Below are 8,205 nucleotides of genomic sequence, written 5' to 3' on the forward strand. Positions count from 1 at the left end.
GCAGATTTCAAATCCTGAGGAGACTAAAAGTAGATCCTTTCCAGATGAAGTCCTAAAGGGTGATAAAAATTAATCCCCATGACACATGCTCTCCTAGAAGAAATTAAAAAGGATCTTAAAAGAGACCTAGAAGAAAAAGGAGGAAGGAAAGGAAAGGAAAACTTTATAAGAGGGTTTGGAAAAGGAAACACAGAAATTATCTGAAGAAAATTTACTACAAAATAGACTTAGTGAAATGGAAAAAGCAAATAACTCCTTAAAAATAGATAGACAAAATGGAAAAAGAAAACAACTCCTTGAAAAACAGAATTTGTGAAATGAAAAAAGAATCCATAAAACAAAACAACTCATTTAAAAATTCAATTAGAAAAATACAAAAAGAACTAAAAAAAATAAATGAAAAAAATTCACTAAAAATCAGAACTGTACAAATGGAAATGAATGACTTAATGAGACATCAAGAAATCAGTAAAGCAAAACAAAAAAAAAAAAAAAAGAAAAACATAGAAGAAAATGTAAGATACCTATTTGGGGAAATGACTGACCTGGAAAATAGTTCTAGGAAAGACAATCTAAGGATTAATGGATTACCTGAAAATGATAAGAAAAAAAAAAGTCTAGCCATAATTTTTTAGGAAATCATCAAAGATAACTGCCCTGATGTTTTAGAATCAGAAAGTAAAATAGCCATTGAAAGAAATTGCCAAACACTTTGTGAAAGAGATCCCAAAAGTAAAACTTCAAGGAATATCATGAATAAATTTCAGAACTATCAGATCAAGTAAAAAAATTACTACAAGCAGACAGAAAGAAACAATTCAAATACAGATGAGCCACAGTAAGGATTATTCAGGACCTAGCAGCTTCCACCATAAAAGATAAAAGGTCCTGGAATCTGGTAATCTGAAAAGCAAAGGAACTTGGATTACAGCCAAGGATAAACTACCTTGCTAAACTGAATATTTTCTTTCAGGGAAAAGAATGGATATTCAAAGAAACAGGTGAATTCCAATTATGTCTGATGAAAAGACCAGAGCTGAACAAAAATGTTGACCTCCAAATATAGAACTCAAGAGAAGTATAAAAAGGTTAAAACAACAACAACAACAACAACAACAAAGCAAAACAAAATAAAAAAAAAATTGAGATATGTATCTATTTTGGGTAAACATAAAGCATGCATGGATAATTTGATTTTACTTTTATAAAAAAAAGTAATCCATTTTTTAGACCTGGAAACGGGATTGTAACAGAAAAAGGGGAAAGTAGAGGTAAAATGAGAGAAATTACATCTCACAAAGAGGCAAAGAAAATCTATTAGAATTGAGGGAAAGAAGTGAGGGGGATGAACATTGTGTGAATCTTACTCTTATCAGATTTGGCTCAAAGAGAGAATACTAGCCATTGGTTTTCGCAGAGAAACTTCTCTCACCTTATAGAAAAGGGGAAGGGGAAAGAGGAAAAGGGAAAAGGTAGCCTAATATAAGGGAAAATAGAAATAGTAGGGGAAAGATATAAGAAAGGGAAAGAGATTCTAAAAGGGGAGAGCTGTTTCAGGCAAGTGGTGCTCATAAGTAAAATACTGGGGAGGAAGGAAAAAGGAAAAGGAAAGCGAAAAGTATAATTTGGAGTAAATAAGATGGTGGGAAATATAGAATTAGTAGTTTTAACTGTAAATGTGAACAGGGTGAACTCTCCCATAAAGCATAAGTGGATAGCAGACTGGATTAAAAGTCAGAATCCTATAATAAGTTGTTTATAAGAACTTAAAGCAGAGTGATACATACAGAAGAAAGGAAGAAGACCGTAGCAGAGTTTGTTACACTTCAGGTGAAGTAGAAACAGCAGGAGTAATGATCCTGATCTCAGATTAAGAAAGAACAAAAATAGATCTAAATTAAAGAGATAGGGAAGAAAACTATATCTTGCTAACAAATACTATAGATAATGAAACAAATCAATACTAAACATCTATGCATCAAGTGGTATGACATCCAGATTCCTAAAGAAGTTACGAGAGCTACCAAAAGAAATAGATAGCAAAACTATAATAGTGGGAGATCTCAAACTTGCTCTCTCAGAACTAGAAAAATGGAACCACAAAATAAATAAACCAATAATTTGGTTTATTTGTCTTGGATAAAATAATTTCTGTGACCAAAAGAAAAACTCTCTGCATTAATTTTATTTGTTTTTTAACTTTTTAACTTAACATAATCAAAACTATCAATTTGATGTTTAATAATGACCTCCAGTTCTTCATTGGTTACAGATTACTTCATACCATCATATCACCTGTAAAAAGTGATAATTTGCTTTCCTCATTACCTAGGAAGAAAAGTCCACTAATTCTTTGTCTCTCCTAGATCCATTTTCCAGGTCAGTTGTGTTTCTTAGGAGATATTTCTTTTTTTCTTTTCTTTTTTTTTTCTTCTTCTTTTTTTTTTTTGGTTTTGTTTGACTGATTCTTGAAGTCTTATTGAGTCATTCACTTCCATTTGTTCAATTCTAATTATTAGTGTATTGTTTTCTTCAGTTACCTTTTTACTTCCTTTTGTATTTAACCAATTGAATTGTTTTGTTCATTGCATTTTTTTCCATTTCATAAATTTTGTTTTTCATTGAATTGGTATCTTTTTCATATCTATTTTGTAAGGAGTTATATACATTTCCCATTTCATAAAATCTATTTTTTACTGAGTTTTCTTCAGATAATTTCTGTTTTTCCTTTTCCATAGCCTTTTGCAAAAATCTCATTTCCTTTTCCCGTTTTTCTTCTATTTTTAAAGATCTATTCTGAAATCTTCCAAGAAAGCCTTGTGAAATGGGAACAAACTCATAAGTCCCTTTGGGACTTCATCTATTGTTGGTTTTCCTTTAGCTGCCTCAGGATTTGAGATCTGTTCTTTCTCTCCATAAAAACTGTCTATAATGAGAATTCTTTTTTTTTTTTTTTTTTTTAAAAGGGTTGAAGTCTGCTCTTAATGCAAAGGAGAAACAGTTGCTTTAGTTTGCCCTGGGGTAGTTCTGTTGATTGACTTCTGGTGCTAGCTAATCACTCTAGGTCCCACGTTCTTCTGGGGATCTGGGGTTTTCAATTTGTCTTTTGTAGCAAATCCGCCAAACCACCCACTTGCAAACAGGATAGAGTAGCCTAAGAAGCTCACAGAAGATTCCTTGGTGTGGGATACACAAAGCTCTGACTCCCAGCCCCAGATTCTTGCCCTGAGTTCCCTGTGCTGTGTTCTGGCTCAGCAGACAATCCCCCTATTCTGAAGTTTCTTCAAGGTATATTCTTCTGGGAATGTGTTGTACTCCACATATTTGTGGGTTCTGTCACTTCAAAACCAGTTTAGAGGCTTAATCTCCTGTTGATTTGAAAGAAGGTCAGAAGAGTTCCCAGAAAAATCATATCTGCTCTCCACTATCTTGGCTCTACTCCTTTTTAATCTTTCTAATGTTATTGGCATTAGCTGAGAATATATATCTTTTACTTTTTTCAGTAAAGTTTATCTGAGACAAGTGTCTTGAATTCATTAATGAGACCTAGTTGCCCTCTTGTTAACTACTTATTCATCTTGGATAGTGGCTCTGTTATCCCAGTTATATCGATATTTCCTCTAAGACTGCTTATTAGTATCCATTTATACCTTTTTTTCAAGCACAGTGCATCAGTCACTGGATAGAGATCAGACTAAGATCCATATCTATCTTTTGAGCCCCCTTAGTATGAAGGATGACTCAAAGCTTCACTTAGAAAACAAGAAGAAAAATGCCATGATCAAATTCATTTCATTGATTTAATATTTTAATCACTTTTGTCTTAAGAGATCCATCCTATAAATAACAGAGTAATGTTAACAAACATTAAAACAAATCATTTACAAACTATATCTAGTAATAGATAAGCAAAGTGGCATAGAATGCCATTGTGTTTTTGTTTATGGAAATATATTATTCCTTAATGTTGATACAAATTTTATTCTTTAAAAACATTCTCTGTGGATTAAATGGGTCTGGTTGTATGTAAGAACAATGTGAATTAAAGGGGTTATGTTTACATTTGGTAGCATTATGATGGATTAAAGAGATTACATTTGTAGTTGGGAGCATGTAGTTGCCATTAAGAGTAAGAAACTCCTAAATATCCTATTTCCAGAATGCTGTATGGTTAGCAGTGAGCTCTGTTTTGGCTGAATGTTATCATATATTTTTTTAATGTCTTAACCCATTCTCTCATTAAACAGTTACAATAAAATAACCAAATAATTTAAAGATGAAGCTCCTACATAGATTTATACCCCTGATATACAATGCTTGCTTCTTGTTTGTCACAAGGAACTAAATACAGAGGTTTCCTGTAAATAAACTTCTAGTGATATTTGGAGTGATTACCTTGATTTGAGCTTCTTACTTTAGTATTCTTGTGTCACAAGTAGGCTACCTTATTGTCCCATTTTGCAAATGAGTTTATTGCCTTTTAATGATGCTCATTTGTAAAATTAATGCTTTGGGTGACATGAAGTTCTAAATTTCCTTCAGCTCTCAAACTGTGAATCTATTACTATTTTCCCTTCTGTTTCATCATAAGTATTTCCAGAAAATTGTATTGGGTTTTTCAAAAATATTTTTTGGCTCTGACTGTTTGAGAGAAGTGAAAGATTTTATTTTCTGGTAAAATTTGGATACTAAAAGAAAAAGATGTCTCCATTTTCTTTATTTGAAGAATTATTGTGCTATTTACCTCATGCAAATGATGAAAAGGATTCTTTCAAAATGACTACATTTATATTTGTATCCTGAGTGTACTAAATGCTGGATAATGGTGTTTTTAATAAGTGAAGACATCTGTATTTATGGTGATGATTTGAGGTGAATGGCTGTTTTTTTCTTATTGCTAAAATGTTATAAATAATTATCTGTCTTTTATTAATTGATTTCATTATTAACATATTGTATATTCAGAAATTTTAATTATATAATTATATGTATGTATAATTATATAATATAATTATCTTATAAATTCAGTAATTTGCTCCTTATAGTGTTAAACGTTTACTATATGGAGAGTTATTAATTCTCCATAGTTTTCTCTATTTTTAGATAAGCATTTTTCCAAATTTATTTTATTTGAAGAAATAGAATAAGCAAAAAGAAAAACAGAAAAGCAACACAAATCAAAAAAGAGAACATTATCATGTGCCTAGCAGAACATCAGGGAGGATACAAAATATATGACAACAAATACCAATTTAAGAAAGAATACACACGTATATGTAGAAGAAATTATATTTATAAGTGTCTTTTGTTTATTTCCTTCTAAATTGTTCTTTTGTTCTCTGCTGCACACCTTATTTACTTTATTCTTTTTTTCCTCTTTCATCCTTGTACTACCCCTAAACAAGCTACAGTTAAGGAAAAATGTATTTATGTATACAAATGTAGATATATGCATGCATACTCTCTCTCTCTCTCTCTCTCTCTCTCTCTCTCTCTCTCTCTCTCTCTCTCACACACACACACACACACACACACACACACACACACACACACACACGCACACTTCATATACACACTTTTTAAAAAAATTTTTTTATCCCTGCTGACTCTTTCATTAAATTCTGTTCTGTAATTTGGCTTACTATTACTTAACCTCCCCAAGACAGGGATCCTTCCCCTCCCTTCATTTCTTCTTTTGCCCTTTGCTTCCCATCCACCCTATCTCTCCTCCCTTATTTCTTTATAAATTTTGGAGGGTTCTGCACACATCATGATATATATGCAATGTTGCTTATTGAACCTATTTCTGATATGAGTAGGTGGTCAGGATTATGAGCTTTCTTGTAATGCCGGAGAAACTGAGGCAAGATAGAGATTAGAGAGTTTTTAATATTTTAATAATTGGAGAGTTTAATTGACTGGAAAGGACTCTCGTCTCAAAGTATCCAGTGATGAATGGGGGAATGAAAAACCCTTTTATAGCTTTTCAGACAAAGAAAAGAAGAAGTGCGGGAAAAGTTAGAACTGTTTGGTTTTGTCAGGATGGGGGAAGGCTATAAGTTCTTACTAAAAGCCAGGGTCAGGATGTTTGAATAAACGTCGGTGAAGTATCTGAGATAGTCTTATCTTTTGGAATATTTTAGAGGGGTAGTGTCATAAATTCTTGAGGGCAGAAGGAGCTAGGAGCCAGGAAGTCTGATCTGCTCCTCATCTCCCATTGACATTTTATAACCTTAGAGCAAATAGTCCTCAGTCTTAATGAACCAGGGGGGGTTTACAACTTAAGGGACTAAGGCAGAACAGTTAAGGAAACTGTGTCATAACATTCTTTTTCCCCTCTAATGCCTTTGTATCTAATCTTTCTTTGCATCTCACTTGCATAATATTATTATTTTTACCTTTCCTCTGCTAATCTTTCTTTTAAGCTTACCCTATTGTTGATGTAAATCTTAAACATGAAGTATACATTTTCCACATTAAAAACAAACAAACAAACATAAGCAGTTTGTCCATGTTGAATTACTTAAAATTGATCTTTGATATTGGCTATTATATGTTAAATTTTCTGTGAGTTTGGTTTGGTTGATAGAAAGTCCTGAAATTCTGCAAGTTCACTGAATATATGTTTGTTCTTTTTTAAACTTATAGATGATTTTTCTGGATATGATATTTTTGGCCTAGTTCTTTTGCTTGTCTGTAAATATTATTCCAACACCTGTGGTCTTTTATTGTAGTTGCTGATTAGTCTTTTACAATTTTAATTGTTGCTCTAGCATATTAGAAATTTATTTTCTTGTTTCTTGCAAAATTTTCTCTTTGATCTGTGGGTTTTGAAATTTGGCAATAATATTTCTATGTGTTTTCTACAAAGAATCTCTTTGAGGTGATGATTGGTGGAGATTTTTTTTTCTCATGTTCTATCACTCCAGAACAATTTTCAAGATTTCTTGCATTATTGTGTCAAAGTATTCTTTTTGGTCACAACTTTCTGCCAGATCAATCATTCTTATATTTTCTCTTCTTGACCTGTTCTCTAGATGTGTTGTTTTTCTTATGAGATATTTCACATTCTGCTATATTTTTCTCATCCTTTATAATTTCTTTTGTTATTTGTTGGCCTCTCATAGCTTCATTGGCTTTCCTTTGTCCACTTCTAATTTTAAAATAAATATTTTTATTTGTGAGACTCTATATCTACTTTTCTAGAGTTGGTTAACTTTTTAAAATATATATAATTTTGCTTTTTTTGGATGGCTTTAATTTTTTTCTTTGCTTTTTCCTCAGTGTCTCTCACCTGAATTTTGAATTCTTTTTTGAGTTCTTCTATAAATTCTCTCTGGGCAGGGAGCCATTTCATGCTACTCTTTGGGATAGAAGCTTCTTTTTTAAACTAAATTGTTCTCCCCTAAAGATGAACCCCCGGTCTTCCCTATTACCACAATATGTTTCAATGGTGGGATTATTTCTTCTTTGCTAGTTCATTTTTTTTTTTTTTAATAAGAAGTATTAGTCTAATTGTGGGGTAGAGGAATGGTGTATCGAACTTTCCTTCAACTCTGCACTCTAAACAGGAACTTCAAAGCAAGAATTCTATCCCCCTGCAAATGCCTGCAGCCAGCAGTCCCTGCTCTACTGCCTCTCCACTCACCCAGTGCTGGTTCTTTCTCACCCAAGCTGCCCCTCAGCAGCACAGTTGGGCCTACTGTTTCCAATCAGTAAAGGTACAGTCCAGAAAATCAAAGTAGCTGTAGTTCCTGCTGGGTGTAGTTCTCCAGCCACACCCCGATAGGCTAAGGGGTATCCATTTAATGTTTCTGAGGAGCTATCCTGGAGGTATTTGAATTTCAGGCAGGTTAATCCCAGCCTGGGTTCTTTCTTCAGATTTTATTGAATGGTATCAAGAGGAACCCTGTTCTGCTGCAAGTCTTAGTTTTTCACCATTCTATGCTTTCCCCAGGCTCAAATTTCTTCTATTTGCAGGGGAACTTGACCCACCTACTCCCCCAAGTTCCTTGAATCCTCCCCTAAATCAATATTTGAGAGAATTGGGTGGTATTGAACTTAGTTGATTAATTGAAATATATGTTGAAAATTTCTCATCCTGACAGTTCTCAAAATTGCTTTTCTCTAGTTCCATCATTGTTTTAGATACACAAGCAAAATCAAATGTTCCATTTTATAGAAATTGATATATGTTACAATATC

Source organism: Sminthopsis crassicaudata, chromosome 4 (genome assembly GCF_048593235.1).
Source record: "Sminthopsis crassicaudata isolate SCR6 chromosome 4, ASM4859323v1, whole genome shotgun sequence".
Classification (NCBI taxonomy): Eukaryota; Metazoa; Chordata; class Mammalia; order Dasyuromorphia; family Dasyuridae; genus Sminthopsis; species Sminthopsis crassicaudata.